This window comes from Arachis hypogaea, chromosome 13 (assembly GCF_003086295.3).
Source record: "Arachis hypogaea cultivar Tifrunner chromosome 13, arahy.Tifrunner.gnm2.J5K5, whole genome shotgun sequence".
Classification (NCBI taxonomy): domain Eukaryota; kingdom Viridiplantae; phylum Streptophyta; class Magnoliopsida; order Fabales; family Fabaceae; genus Arachis; species Arachis hypogaea.
This window is the reverse complement of record NC_092048.1, coordinates 94,300,727-94,313,661: the sequence shown is the minus strand read 5'-3', so window position 1 is coordinate 94,313,661 and position 12,935 is coordinate 94,300,727. Positions and strand designations below refer to the sequence as shown.

General features: G+C 37.2%; 1 non-coding gene across 1 annotated transcript; it reads right to left on the bottom strand.

Annotated features, from left to right (window-relative positions):
• Positions 1 to 7,205: 7,205 nt before the first annotated feature.
• On the bottom strand, positions 7,206 to 7,313 carry LOC112739145 (small nucleolar RNA R71). Its single transcript, XR_003170084.1, has one exon. It is a non-coding gene; the product is annotated as a small nucleolar RNA R71 (small nucleolar RNA).
• Positions 7,314 to 12,935: the final 5,622 nt, after the last annotated feature.

Here is a 12,935-nt window from a genome sequence, read left to right as displayed (position 1 = left end):
AATTTTTGATCCCCAACAAAGAACCTATAAGGGTAATTATTTAGATAAGAAAAATACCTATACATATTATCACCTAATTAAGCTTTATGAACCCAAAAATGAATTTACTTTATATGAAAATTCATTTGATTATATCAAGTAAGGATTATTATCACAATAGAACTGGAATTAATAAGATAGGCGTTACTATAGATTCAACACAAGTATTCGATCCATAATAATTTTTAAGAAAATTCACACTAAATGAAAATTTCCAAATGAAGCTTTTTCTAATCTTGCTGTTATATTTTCTACAAAGTGGGAAATCATGGCATAGTGGACGCCATTTTATGGAACATTAATAAAAGTGAAGAGAACTAATTTGGGTTAGTCTAGTGGTTAGTTCATTATTCTTTTTAAATAAGTATCATTTACGAATGATTAGTCTTAGGTATGTCCTGTTCGAGATACCGTGGAACAAAAAAAAAAAAAAAACAAAAGCTAAGAGAACAGAAAGTCAGAAATAGCTTCCTTATGTAAGACCTTAGACCATGTTGCTTCCTTAGATTAGTGAGATATACTTCACTTACAGTTTAGTTTAAGTCTCCTTTCACTTGCACTTGCACTTGCACTTCAAACTTTCACACACAAACCTCTCTCTTCTCTTCTCTTTTCCTCTCTTTCACACCAAACCAAATAAACAACAGAAAAAAGGGCCCATAAAAATAGAAAATAATAATAATATTTATGGGTACTATCCATCTTCTTATTTTCCCATATTTGCTGAGTTTATGCTTCCTCACACCGTAAGGATGCTAGAATCGCCTATACAAGAGGATAACTAAAACTTGCCTTCTTTCTATACCTGGATTCCCACCGGCTGCACCTCTTTTCGTCCTTGTAGCTACAACCCCCCATGAATATGTCTTGTAGTTATATTTCTGGGATTGGGATATTGAAGTATACTTTATGGACCTCTGAAAATTGTGGACAAACAAATCATTATGAGCAACATTTGTCAGCTGAAATCTGTCTCCAAGTGAGGATAATGTATTGTGCAAAATTCAATTTTCTTGTCAACTTAAGTGGTTCATGTTATTTATTTCTCAAGATGTACTTTGAAATACCACATAAGAAACATATAATATTTATTATTGATGATCTTTGAAATTGAGGGGTGCTGTGTTGCTGATAACTGCTAAAGATTATGAGTAACAAGTTAAAACTTTTGGATATCACTTGATAAATTACATAAAGGAATCAAACATGGAAGGTATAGAAAGAATGGAAGGTATGAACAATAACATAAATTACTGACCTCAACTCCAAGAGGTTTGATTTGACCAAGAGCTTTCGTTACACCCAAAACAGCAGATGAACCACCCATGTCAAATTTCATGAGTTCAATTGAACAGCCAGGTCCAGTCTTGATGTTGTAGCAACCACTAATAACACGCAGATGAAGAAATATGATATGTAAGAGCAAAGGAAAAGTATAAACTGCTTCGTGAAATCCAACAAGAAATACATGGCAGAATTTCACAAGAAACACAATATACATTTATCCAATGATTTCTATGCCATGCTGGTAAATTGACAACCCAATTAGAAAGAAGAGAACGAAGAAATATTGGACACCCCATATCATAGATTTATCTTGTAGTAATGACGTTAACATCATAACTAACTCAAATTACTTAACACCATGATCAAAACCATGAATAACACACTAGGGAACATCACATATCAGATTCAACACTCTTTTCCACTTATACATTAAAATAGTTGTCCATCAATATAGAGATGGTGTTCCAAGAAGATCAGTCATAAGATCCAATTGATGAACAACATTCTTCCCAGGGAAAAAAGGCTTTCAAGTCAAAAGTTCTGCAAAAATGCAGCCAATGCTCCATATGTCTATGGCTGGTGTATACTGGAAAGAAAATGGTTTCAGGCAATAGTGATTTACTGAGTAAAAGATAATAGATCAGTGAAAGACACACAAGTAGATTATAATCCAACTAAAGTATTTAACATACGGCAAGGAAGCATAAACATTTGCAAGACGAATTATTATTTATTAAACAAACACATAAGCCCCATATCCAACACACAACTAAGACAGAAAAAACAGAATACTAGATTGTATAAAAGAACAAAATTTCAATCACCAAAAGAGTATAAATTCATATATAGGCAATAGATACATTCACAAGTCACCACACATATCATTCCCTACCCCTCAACATCCACTAGATTCCCCCCCAAAAAATACAAAACACCAATCCAAAACATATTAAGATACATCCATGTGAATCTAAATATACATATGAGCTGAGTAACTTTACCTTTTTGCTCTTATCAGGCAGCATCTTCAAAACTGAGCATAAATGAACTTTTAATTATTTAAGCAAAAGCTGCATCAACCAACCCTTTCTCTCGGGTATAATCCAAATCACCCGAACTCCCACTTCCACTTCAAAACCCCAGAAAAAAGGGAAAACCACACTTGCACTAGAACTCCCACATCAAAAGGGAATGATCAAAATGCAAAGAAATATCCTAAAGAGCTAATAAATAAATAAGATAAAACAAAAGTAAAAGAAAAAATCTTCACTTTAAATCCCAACAGAGCTCAATTCATATATCAAAGATACTAATATTAGCTAATATGTATTGATTCTAAATCTATCTAATTATGATCAAATCAATCATAATGTCAAAATGGCATAATAATAAGCACCACTAGCAGAAAAATCATAAAACATAGAAGTAACAATGATGGTCAAGAAAACCCACCTTTAAAAATAATAATACTTATATCTCTAGTCAAATGGAGACATTAAATAATCCGGCAATCAAATACGAACACAAACGTAAACAAAATATAATGCATATGTCACTAGATGGTTTATATGCCCACAAGAAAATAATAAAAAAGGCAATGTTATAAATCTAATCTTGTGGGAATTCATAATCATCACGATGGTGATTATCATACAGCTTTCTAAGATTTTCAATGGCATTTCTTTTGACCCTATAGCTGATCATATTATGATTCTTTGACACGAGTGAGACTACAATCTTCATTCGAACCCCATCATCAACCTAATAAAATTTGAATAATTACACATTAGGCTTAACTACCTAAATATAAAAGAAAGAACAAAGGAAAAGATTAGTGCATAATATTAACTTTATGTTAAAATAATCATCTTCAAAATAAGCTATCATCCAACTTGCAACCCACACAACCGCGTCATTCCTACATATCGAGCGAGCTATATTAGAGTATTATATAATTGCATAAAGTTCATATCAATAACTACTAATTATACAATCTTACGATCCAGCTTCGAGGGTGGGAAGGCCTTCTGGCTCTTCAAATTCAAACTGTGAAGAAATCAGATTTGGAGTGTGATGAGCGGATAATTTATACACTTTTTGGCATTATTTTTAGTATGTTTTTAGTATATTTTAATTAGTTTTTATTATATTTTTATTAGTTTTTAAATAAAAATCACTCTTCTGGACTTTACTATGAGTTTGTGTGTTTTTCTGTGATTTCAGGTATTTTCTGGATGAAATTGAGGGACCTGAGCAAAAATCTGATTCAGAGGCTGAAAAAAGACTGCAGATGCTGTTGGATTCTGACCTCCCTACATTCGAAGTGAATTTTCTGGAGCTATAGAAACCCAATTGGTGCTCTCTCAATTGCGTTAGAAAGTATACATCATGGGCTTTCCAGCAATATATAATAGTTCATACTTTGCCCGAGATTTGATGGCTCAAACAGGCGTTCCAAGTCAGCTCAAGAATTCTGGCGTTTAACGTCGGAACTAGCACAAAAGCTGGAGTTAAACGCCCAAACTGGCACAAAAGCTGGCGTTTAACTCCAAGAAAAGTCTCTACACATGGAAGCTTCAATGCTCAGCCCAAGCACACACCAAGTGGGCCTGGAAAAAGATTTCTGCATTAATTACTCATTTCTGTAACCCTAGGCTACTAGTTTTCTATAAATAGGACCTCTTGCTATTATATTTTAATAATCTTTGGACGTTTAGTCCCTAGACCTTGGAGGCTGGCCATTCGGCCATGCTTACACCATTATTACTTTTGTATTTTCAACGGTGGAGTTTCTACACACCATAGATTAAGGTGTGGAGCTCTGCTGTTCTTCATGAATTAATACAAGTACTATTGTTTTTCTATTCAACTCAAGTCTATTTCTTCTCCAAGATATTCATTCGCACCCAAGAACATGATGAATGTGATGATTATGTGACACTCATCACTATTCTCACCTATGAACGCGTGACTGACAACCACTTCCGTTCTACATGCAAACAAGCTTGAATGCATATCTCTTGGGTTTCTAATCTAAGATTGGAACCGTCGTGGTATAGGATAGAATTATTGGCGGTCATTCTTGAGATCCGGAAAGTCTAAACCTTGTCTGTGGTATTCTGAGAAGGATCTGGGAAGGGATGACTGTGACGAGCTTCAAACTCGCGATTGTTGGGCGTTTGACAGACGCAAAAGGATCAATGAATCCTATTCCAACATGATCGAGAACCAACAGATGATTAGTCGTGCGGTGACAGTGCATTTGGAACGTTTTCACTGAGAGGACGGAAAGTAGTCATTGACAACGGTGATGCCCAACATAAAGCTTGCCATGGAAAGGAGTATGAATGATTGGAAGAAGGCAATAGGAAAGCAGAGGTTCAGGAGGAACAAAGCATCTTCATACGCTTATCTGAAATTCCAACCAAAGAATTACATAAGTATCTCTATCTTTATTTTATGTTTTATTTATCTTTTAATTATCAATTCTCCATCACCATCTGAATTCGCCTGACTGAGATTTACAAGGTGACCATAGCTTCCTTCAAGCCGACAGTCTCCGTGGGATCGACCCTTACTCACGTAAGGTATTACTTGGACGACCCAGTGCACTTGCTGGTTAGTTGTGCGGAATTGTGACAAAGTGTGATTCATGTTTAAGAGCTCCAAGTCCTTTGGCACCATTGTTGATGATCATAATTTCGTGCACCAAGTTTTTGGCGCCGTTGCTGGGGATTGTTCGAGTTTGGACAACTGACGGTTCATCTTGTTACTTAGATTAGGTACTTTTCTTTTTCAGAATTTTTAAGAATGAATTCTAGAGTTTCAAGGTGATGTTCTTATCATCACAAAAGATGATTGATTCCCATCAATTTAGCTGTTGAATGTAATGTCCTGCTGAAGCTTGGCTAGCCATGTCTAATCCTTTCTGGACTGAAGCTTTAGACTAACATTGCATGATTCCTGGAATTCTTATTAAAAGTTTTGAATCACTTTATTTTCTTTTCCACTCAATTTTTGAAAAATCACAAAAAAATTTATAAAACCATAAAATCAAAAATATTTTTATGTTTCTTGTTTGGGTCTAGTGTCTAATTTTAAGTTTGGTGTCAATTGCATGTCTTTATTCTTCTTGCATTTTTCGAATACATGTATTATGTTCTTCATTAATCTTCAAGTTGTTCTTGATGATTTCATTGCTCTGATCATTAAATTCTCTTGTTTTGTGTGTTTTGTTGTTTCTCATATGCATTCTCAATTTGTTAGTGTCTCTTATATGAAAATTTTTAAGTTTGGTGTCCTGCACGCATTGTTTGTTTGATTTGAGTTTCCTAAGATTAGTTGTATTTTGATTGTTTCTCATCATTGAAAAATTCAAAAAAATTCTCAAAACTATGTCTTTTCAAGTCAATAATACAGAGAATTGAAGATTCAGAACATTCAGCAGAGGAATCAAACAGAAAAAGCTGGGCGTTCAAAACGCCCAGTAAAGAAGGAAAACTGGCGTTTAAACGCCAGCCAGGGTACCTGGCTGGGCATTTAACGCCCAAAAAGGTAGCATTTTGGGCGTTAAACGCCAGAATGGATGCCATTCTGGGTGTTTAATCCATTCTAGGCGTTTAACGCCAGGATGACACTAGAGGGAAGATTTTGTTTTTAATTCAAATCTTTTTCAAATTTTCATAATTTTTCAAAATCAAATCTTTTTCAAATCATATCTTTTCAATCATATCTTTTTAAAATCAATTTCTTTCCTTTTTTTATTATTATAATTTTCGAAAATCCTTGCTATAATTAATGATTTACTTCAAAATTTTCAGGTTGTTACTTGCCTATTAAGAAAGGATCAAATTTTAAATTTTAGAATCATATCTTTTAATTTCTTGTTAGTCAAGTAATCAACTTTAATTTTTAAACTTTCTTTTTTAAAATTGATTTTCAATCATATCTTCTCAATCATATCTTTTCAATCACATCTTTTTCAAAATTAACTCTCAATTATATCTTTTTTATTTCTAATTTCAAAATCTTTTTCAAAAATCACTTAATTTCTTTCCTAATCTTAATTTTCGAAAATCTCAATCAAATTTTCAAATTTCATTTTATTATTTCAAAATCTTTTTAATTTATTTTCAAAAATTCTTCCCCTCTTCTCACATCCTTCTATTTAAGGGACTAACACTCCTCCTCAAGGTGCAATTCGAACTCTATCCCTCTTGATAAGTACGAATTCTCTTCTATCTACCTCCTCCTTCTATTCTTCTTTTCCTCTGACACCTCAAGGAATCTATATACTGTGACATAGAGGATTCCCTACTTTCTTTTTCCCTTCTCTTTCATATGAGCAGGAACAAAGATAAAGGCATACTTGTTCAAGCTGATCCTGAACCTGAAAGGACCTTGAAGAGAAAGCTAAGAGAAGCTAAAGCACAATTCTCTCTAGAGGGCCTAACAGAGCTTTTCAAGGAAGAAGAAACCATGGCAGCCGAAAAGAACAATGCCAACAATGCAAGGAAGGTGCTTGGTGACTTTACTGCACCTACTCCCGACTTCTATGGGAGAAGCATCTCAATCCCTGCCATTGGAGTAAACAACTTTGAGCTTAAGCCTCAATTAGTTTCTCTAATGCAACAGAATTGCAAGTTTCATGGACTTCCATTGGAAGATCCTCATCAGTTCTTAGCTGAATTCTTGCAAATCTATGACACTGTCAAGACCAATGGGGTTGACCCTGAAGTCTACAGACTTATTCTCTTCCCTTTTGCTATAAGAGACAGAGCTAGGACATGGTTGGACCACAACCTAAAGAAAGCCTGAACTCTTGGGAAAAGCTAGTCAATGCCTTCTTGGCAAAGTTTTTTCCACCTTAAAAATTGAGTAAGCTTAGAGTGGAAGTCCAAACCTTCAGACAGAAGGAAGGTGAATCCCTCTATGAAGCTTGGGAAAGATACAAGCAATTAATCAGAAGGTGTCCTTTCGACATGCTTTCTGAATGGAGCATCATAGGTATCTTCTATGATGGTCTGTCTGAACTGTCTAAGATATCATTAGACAGCTCTGCTGGAGGATCTCTTCATCTGAAGAAGACGCCTGCAGAAGCTCAGGAACTCATTGAGATGGTTGCAAATAACCAATTCATGTACACTTCTGAAAGGAACTCTGTGAATAATGGGACAAATCAGAAGAAAGGAGTTCTTGAGATTGATACTCTGAATGCCATACTGGCTCAGAATAAAATATTGACTCAGCAAGTCAATATGATTTCTCAAAGCCTGTCTAGAATGCAAGCAGCAACAGGCAGTACTAAGGAAGCTTCCTCTGAAGAATAAGCTTATGATCCTGAGAACCAAGCAATGGAAGAGGTGAATTACATGGGAGAACCCTATGGAAACACCTATAATCCTTCATGGAGAAATCATCCAAATCTCTCATGGAAGGATCAACAGAGACCTCAACAAGGTTTTAACAACAGTAATGGTGGAAGAAATAGGTTTAGCAATGGCAAACCTTTTCCACCATCTTCTTAGCAACAGACAGAAAATTCTAAGCAGAGCCATTTTGACTTAGCAACTATAGTCTCTGATCTAATTAAAACCACTCAAAGTTTTATGACTGAAACAAGGTCCGCCATTAAAAATTTGGAGGCACAAGTGGGTCAGCTGAGTAAGAAAATTACTGAACTCCCTCCTAGTACTCTCCCAAGCAATACAGAAGAGAATCCAAAGAGAGAGTGCAAGACCATAAACACATCTCACATGGCCAAACTTGGAGAGGAGGAAGAGGCAGTGATTTCCACTGAGGAAGACCTCAATATACGTCCACTGGCCTCCAAGGAGTTCCCTAATGAGGAACCATGGGAATTTGAGGCTCACACTGAGATCATAGAGATTCCATTGAATTTACTTTTGCCATTCATGAGCTCTGATGAGTATTCTTCCTCTGAAGAGGATGAAGATGTTACTGAAGAGCAAGTTGCTAAGTATCTTGGAGCAATCATGAAGTTAAATGCCAAGTTATTTGGTAATGAGACTTGGGAGGAAGAACCCCCCCTTGCTCATCAAAGAACTGGATGACTTGACTAGGCAGAGATTACCTCTGAAGAGACAAGATCCTGGAAAGTTCTCAATACCTTGTACCATAGGCACCATGACCTTTGAGAAGGCTCTGTGTGACCTAGGGTCAAGCATAAACCTCATGTCTCTCTCTGTAATGGAGAAACTAGGGATCATTGAGGTACAAACTGCAAGAATCTCACTGGAGATGGCAGACAATTCAAAGAAATAGGCTTATGGACTTGTAGAGGATGTCTTGGTAAAGGTTGAAGACCACTACATCCCTACTGATTTCATAATCCTAGAGACTGGGAAGTGTGTGGATGAATCCATCATCCTTGGCAGACCCTTCCTAGCCACAGCAAAAGCTGTGATTAATGTTGACAGAGGAGAATTGATCATTCAAGTGAATGAAGACCCCCTTGTGTTTAAAGCTCAAGGATATCCCTCTATAACCATGGAGAGGAAGCATGAAGAGCTTCTCTCAATAAAGAGTCAAACAGAGCCCCCACAGTCAAACTCTAAGTTTGGTGTTGGGAGGTTCCAACGTTGCTCTGAACATCTGTGAGGCTCCATGAGAGCCACTGTTAAGCTATTGACATTAAAGAAGCGCTTGTTGGGAGGCAACCCAATCTTTAACTATCTATATTAAGTTTCTATTTTCTTTTGTTATTTTATGTTTTCTGTAGGTTGATGATCATGTGAAGTCACAAAAATAATTGAAAAAGCAAAAACAGAAGGAAAAATAGAATTAAAAATAGAACACCCTGGAGGAGAAACTTACTGGAGTTTAAACGCCAGTAAGGGTAGCAGAATGGGCGTTAAACGCCCAGTCTGGCACTATTATGGGCGTTTAATGCCAGAAATGGGCACCAGACTGGCGTTTAATGCCAGGAATGGGCAAGAAGCTGGCGTTAAATGCCAGAAATGGGCAGCAGCCTGGCGTTTAACGCAAGGATTGGTAGAAAGGGGCATTTTTGCACGCCACTTGGTGTAGGGATGAGATATCCTTGACACCTCGGGATCTGTGGACCCCACAGGATCCCCACCTCTCTCTCTCTTCTTTACCCATTCACCAATCACCTCAATACCTCCTCCCCAAAAACTCCTCACCTATCAAATCCCAGCATTCTCTTCACCACTCACATCCATCCTTCATAAAACCCCACCTACCTCACCATTCAAATTCAAACCACTTTCCCTCCCAAACCCACCCATAATGGCCGAACCATACCCCCCTCTCTACTCCTATATAAACCCATCTTCACTCCTTCATTTTCACTCAACATACACACTACTTCTCCCCTTTAGCCGAAACACTAAGCCCCCTTCATCTCCTCTATTTCTTCTTCTTCTACTCTCTTCTTTCTTCTTTTGCTCGAGGACGAGCAAACCTTCTAAGTTTGGTGTGGTAAAAGCTAAAGCTTTTTTGTTTTTTCATAACCATTAATGGCACCAAAGGCCGGAGAAACCTCTAGAAAGAGGAAAGGGAAGGCAAAAGCTTCCACCTCTGAGTTATGGGAGATGGAGAGATTCATCTCAAAAGTGCATCAAGACCACTTCTATGAAGTTGTGGCCAAGAAGAAGGTGATCCCCGAGGTCCCTTTTAAGCTCAAAAAGGGCGAATATCCAGAGATCCGACATGAGATCCAAAGAAGAGGCTGGGAAGTTCTCACCAACCCCATTCAACAAGTCGGAATCTTAATGGTTCAAGAGTTCTATGCCAATGCATGGATCACCAAGAACCATGATCAAAGTGTGAACCCGGACCCCAAGAATTGGCTTACAATGGTCCAGGGAAAATATTTAGATTTCAGTCCGAAAAATGTAAGGTTGGCATTCAACTTGCCCATGATGCAAGAAGATGCACACCCATACACTAGAAGGGTCAACTTTGATCAAAGGTTGGACCAAGTCCTCATGGACATCTGTGAAGAGGGCGCTCAATGGAAGAGAGATTCAAGAGGGAAGCCGGTTCAACTAAGAAGGCATGACCTCAAGCCCGTGGCTAGGGGATGGTTGGAGTTCATCCAATGCTCAATCATTCCTACTAGCAACCGGTCTGAAGTTACTATAGACCGGGCTATCATGATTCATAGCATCATGATTAGAGAGGAAGTAGAAGTTCATGAGGTTATATCCCAATAACTCTACAAAGTGGCGGACAAGTCTTCTACTGTGGCAAGGTTAGCCTTTCCTCATCTCATTTGTCACCTCTGTAATTCAGCTGGAATTGACATAGAGGAAGACATCCTCATTGATGAGGACAAGCCCATCACTAAGAAAAGGATGGAGCAAACAAGAGATCCCACTCATGGACAAGAGCATGAGGAAACTCCTCATCATGAAATCCCTGAGATGCCTCAAGGGATGCAATTTCCTCCACAAAACTATTGGGAGCAAATCAACACCTCCCTAGGAGAATTAAGTTCCAACATGGGACAACTAAGGGTGGAGCACCAAGAGCATTCCATCCTCCTCCATGAAATTAGAGAAGACCAAAGAACCATGAGAGAGGAGCAACAAAGGAAAGGAAGAGACATTGAGGAGCTCAAGCACTCCATAAGATCTTCAAGAGGAAGATCAAGCCGCCATCACTAAGGTGGACCCGTTCTTTAATCTCCTTGTTCTTTATTTTCTATTTTTCGAAAATTATGCTTTATGTTTATTTATATTTGTGTCTTTATTACATGATCATTAGTGTCTAAGTGTCTATGCCTTAAAGCTATGAAAATGAATCCATCACCTTTCTTAAATGAAAAATGTTTTTAATTGAAAAAGAAAAAGAAGTGCATGAATTTCGAATTTTAAAACAGTTTAGTTATTTTGATGTGGTGGAAATATTATTGTTCTTCTGAATGAATGCTTGAACAGTGCATTTTTTTGAATTTGTTGATTCATGAATGTTAAAATTATTGGCTCTTGAAAGAATGATGGAAAAGGAGAAATGTTATTTGATAATCTGAAAAATCATAAAATTGATTCTTGAAGCAAGAAAAAGCAATGAAAATCTTGCAAATATATATATATATGCGAAAAAAATGCGAAAAAAAGGAAAAAAAAGAGAAAGAAAGAAAAAGAAAAAGCAAGCAGAAAAAGCCAATAGCCCTTTAAACCAAAAGGCAAGGGTAAAATAAAAAGGATCCAAGGCTTTGAGCATCAGTGGATAGGAGGGCCCACAGGAATAAATTCCTGGCCTAAGCGGATAAACCAAGCTGTCCCTAACCATGTGCTTGTGGCGTGAAGGTGTCAAGTAAAAACTTGAGACTGAGCGGTTAAAGTCGTGATCCAAAACAAAAAGAGTGTGCTTAAGAGCTCTGGACACTTTTAATTGGGGACTCTAGCAAAGTTGAGTCACAATCTGAAAAAGTTCACCCAATTATGTGTCTGTGGCATTTATGTATCTGGTGGTAATACTGGAAAACAAAATGCTTAGGGTCACGGCCAAGACTCATAAAATAGCTGTGTTCAAGAATCAACATACTTAACTAGGAGAATCAATAATACTATCTGGATTCTGAGTTCCTATAGAAGCCAATCATTCTGAATTTCAAAGGATAAAGTGAGATGCCAAAACTGTTCAGAAGCAAAAAGCTAAAAACCCCGCTCATCTAATTAATACTGATCTTCATAGATGTTTTTGGACTTCATTGTATATTCTCTTCTTTTTATCCTATTTGATTTTCAGTTGCTTGGGGACAAGCAACAATTTAAGTTTGGTGTTGTGATGAGCGGATGATTTATACGCTTTTTGGCATTGTTTTTAGTATGTTTTTAGTATATTTTAATTAGTTATTATTATAGTTTTGTTAGTTTTTAAATAAAAATCACTCTTCTGGACTTTACTATGAGTTTGTGTGTTTTTCTGTGATTTTAGGTATTTTCTGGCAGAAATTGAGGGACCTGAGCAAAAATCTGATTCAGAGGCTGAAAAAGGACTACAGATGCTGTTGGATTCTGACCTCTCTGCATTCGAAGTGGATTTCTGGAGCTACAGAAGCCCAATTGGCGCGCTCTCAATTGCGTTGGAAAGTAGACATCCTGGGCTTTCCAGCAATATATAATAGTCCATACTTTGCTTGAGATTTGATGGCCCAAACAGGCGTTCCAAGCCAGCTCAAGAATTCTGGCATTTAACGCCGGAACTGGCACAAAAGCTGGAGTTAAACGCCCAAACTGGCACAAAAGCTGGCGTTTAACTCCAAGAAAAGTCTCTACACATGGAAGCTTCAATGCTCAGCCCAAGCACACACCAAGTGGGCCCGGAAGAAAATTTCTGCATTAATTACTCATTTCTGTAACCCTAGGCTACTAGTTTTCTATAAATAGGACCTCTTGCTATTGTATTTTAATAATCTTTGGACGTTTAGTCCCTAGACCTTGGAGGTTGGCCATTCGGCCATGCTTACACCATTATCACTTGTATTTTCAACGGTGGAGTTTCTACACACCATAGATTAAGGTGTGGAGCTCTACTGTTCTTCATGAATTAATACAGGTACTATTGTTTTTCTATTCAACTCAAGTCTATTTCTTCTCCAAGATATTCATTCGCAC